Source organism: Rhagoletis pomonella, unplaced genomic scaffold, assembly GCF_013731165.1.
Source record: "Rhagoletis pomonella isolate Grant_MI unplaced genomic scaffold, Rhpom_1.0 Rhpom_scaffold_00006, whole genome shotgun sequence".
Classification (NCBI taxonomy): domain Eukaryota; kingdom Metazoa; phylum Arthropoda; class Insecta; order Diptera; family Tephritidae; genus Rhagoletis; species Rhagoletis pomonella.
Window position 1 is genome coordinate 64,475,761 of NW_023458560.1, and position 3,734 is coordinate 64,479,494.

Here is a 3,734-nt window from a genome sequence, read left to right on the forward strand (position 1 = left end):
AATTTAGATGCTTTTGGCCAATGCTTTGACGCCATATTCATAAGTTTCCGAATTTTTGAGAACTTTTTTATTCAAAATTGACATGAACGAAGTGGTGTTGCCGATTTGTCACCACAGCAATAAATCGGTGAGTCGCCAATTTGTTGCCATTGACGATTGTTGCCTATTTCTCATGTTTTGCATGGTGGGTAACTTTTCTCAGTTATTTAAGCTTCCATATAATAAAGTGTGCGTATATGTGCTCAAGAGATTCAATTTCTGTCCGCCATAATAAAAGTAAGCACCACAAATCTTTCGAGATTTTCGCTGGCAATTGTACAACAATAAAATGAGCCGAAGTGTAAAACAAAGTCGGAATGCCCTTTGAGAGCAAAACTTCACAACCAAAGCTATCTACATTTATGATGTGTGAACAGAGTAAACGTTGAAATGCACCAGCGAATGTATCTGTGTGAGTGCACACGTAAACACTTACCGTAATAACTGGACATGTCCATTGGCACCACCTGTATGAGGCGATAACTTTTTATTAGTTCGTGTAGGAAACGTTGCGCGAGATAGAAGAGCAATACGAGATGTGGATTATCGGTGAGTACGCCTTCGCTAACAGCGCTGCAAAGAACAGGAAGGAGTGAATTTAAAATAAGAAATTATTGCCAAGAAGTTAAATAAAAGCTACGAAGTATAAGAATAGAAAATATCTCGAACGACGGTAGAGGGGTTTTCAGGTCTAACTCAGTTGGGTAAAATTTGGCCTGGTTTATTTAGGTAAGATTAGAAATATGTCATAAGAAAAAGTGAAGTTACACCCGAAATGGGAAGACCTAATTGTGTGTGCTCAAAGTTGTATTACTAAGCCAAACATAGTAAGTGAAACATATGTAGTCACGAATAAATTGATACGATTCGCTATAGCCAACGTGCAAAGGGCCGTAAAACTTCCGCAGAATCTCTATCTCAAAATCTCTAAGAACCGCCTCATCAGATGTTTTCATTGTCCATGCTTCTGCGCCATACGCTAGCACGGACATTATGAGCGACTTTTGGATTTTATTTCTGAATTGCCTTCTTTGTCCAAACTACCCCTTGTTATCAAGAGTGATTTTCCATTGGAGATCAAGGCTGACAATATTATTGGTGTTAATGTTTGCTCCTAATTTAACGAAGTCATCGACTTGTTCGTTTTTTTTTGTTGACCGAGATACCAAACGCTTTGCTTGTCTGTCTATTTCTGAGAAAGCAGAAAAGACGTAGCTCTTGCAAAAAATTTTGCCTGCACGGTTCAGGTCCTTGTCTCATATTATCTTCTCCAGCATCCACAATGACCCTGTAGCTGCTGAGTAAATCGAGACCTGGTGTTTCGAGGATATAAATGGTTCTTACTGGGAATTTTGCAGTTGGCACCCACGCCAGAAGAATGGGCATTGCTTACGACGAATGTTTTGGAAGCTACAGGAAAGAAAGAGAACTCAAAGCAGTAGAGCTCCTTATCTGTAGAATGTCTGTCGTTTTTGTGAGCTTGACGAAGAAATGCCATACCACCTTCTCTGTGAATATGACGCTCTCGCTAGGCGAGGACTAGCTCCCTTTGGTGGCGCTATCCTTCATCCATTTGGAATTTGGAAAAAACGCTCTTGGAGGTGCTAGGCTACACAAAAAAGCCTTCCCATATAGGGCGGGGGCCCGCGCACAATAGACCACTTTAGAGGTCGCGATGGATATGGCCCATAATAATAATAATAATAATAATATCAATTATCTTCATTATAAACAAAATGGCGCAATTTATGGACATTCGTTTTAGTGACGGTGTCTGCTACTCTCTGCCAACTAATTTTGGAAATGCTGCTAATTTTAGATGTCTTATTTCGTTTTTAGCTATTTTCTTTCAATAATTTTCAACGGGTCGCAATTATGAACAGTTTGGTGGATTCTGGTCCTTTCTAACAAAAACTAGACGCCCCAAATCTGATTAAAGGCTGCTTCGACGTATCTTTCCTCGTCCACACATACTGATTCTTTCTTACGTAGAAGTTACAAAAAGTAGGTACGGAAAATTAATAACGCCAACATACCCTATGAATGTGAATATTTATTTTATTATTACATTTAGTTTTACGCTAGTGTAGAGTAAACACAATCGACCAGTTTTTTCTGTGTCCATTATTTAAACATATTTCGAATATAACATACATATTAGTAGCTGTCGTGCTTCCGTAAAGTTATCTTGGAAATGTTCTAAAATTGTCCATGGCACAAAACGAATTTTATTAAAAATTTTTCAATATCTTTTTTCAATATTATTGAATTAGTGGATGATTTTATTGTTGGGCGTTATTTCATAGTGCAGTTTTAACTAATATCCATCATTATCTTCGTATTAGGTACCACATTCACAGCACTGTGGTTGCCCTTTGAATAGCTTAGTGGTAATCGTGAAAGAATTAACCTTCAAATAACGAACACTTAAACAGTTTTTCTACCTTGCTTAAGTAAAGCAAGTTAAAGACTGCCTTAAACAAAATAAGGTTAACAAGTGAGCGCAAAGTGAGCAACAAAATTGATTGAATCATTAGCGTAAACAAAGAAAACAGTAAAACATGATACAAAAACAAGCGAAAAAACAGAGAACGCAAAAAGTGAATCTAACTAAAACAAGTGACACAGAAAAGAAATAAACACATCTTGTAAAAAAAATTTAAGCAGCTTGAACCTTCGGATGCAAAAATGCCGAAAAGCAACTCAAAGAAAATAAGCAGTCAAAGCTTTTGCTGGAAAGGTGAAATTTAGAAGTCGAAGAAAAAAAGAAATCAGTTTTCAAGAAAGTTATATAAAGTGACATTTCGTCACTCTGCTACTAAAGAACTGATTTGTTTTTGCGAAATGTCAGAGGAAAATACAACGAAGTTAATTTACTTTCCAATCAGATTTTCATAATCTCAGCCGCAGGGCAATCAAAATTTGTGGATTACCATGATTTAATTATTAAAGGTTTTGTAAGTAGCTTTTTTCTAAAATTTGGCACTCCCACCCACAGGGATGGTTTATGGAAGCAGGGGAAAAAGGGGAAGAATTCAATCACACTTCCTAAAATGGGAGCTAAATTCCATAAAAAGGTGTGGATAATAGTGAATGGTGGTATTTTAAAACAAAAACGAATTTGATTTAATTATTTAATTTAAACAAGCTTATTTACATCGAATATAACCCCCGATTGTTATTGAAAATAAATATTTCTATGTATGTATATACCAAACTTGCGTACGTCAGATGGCGCATAACTCGAGAACGGATGGTCCACTTTCAGCTTTTTTTTTTTTGTTGTATTGGTTTGACAGATGATGGATATGAAGAAGCTATTTGTTTGTGGAAAATGTGCAGTATTTATTAAACAAAAAAAAACGGCAAATAAAAAAATTTGGAGCTTACGTTTCCTTCGCGGATATGGCTCGATTGTTTCGAATATGGTAATTCGAATTCTTTGATGTCGCACTTTTAATATTCTGGGGAGACTATACAACTGTCAGAATATTAACCATTCGCCGGGTTGCCCGAAAATTTGAATGATTAAAAATATCAAAATATAAAAAAATATAAAAATATTCGCCATAAAAAGGCGTTTGCATTGTTCAACTTTGCATTCTACTTTCAACTAATCGCTTTCAACAAAGTTGGTCGCCAGCCAAGATTCGCCTCGTGCGTAAACCTTTTAAGTGTGCAATTACATACATCGC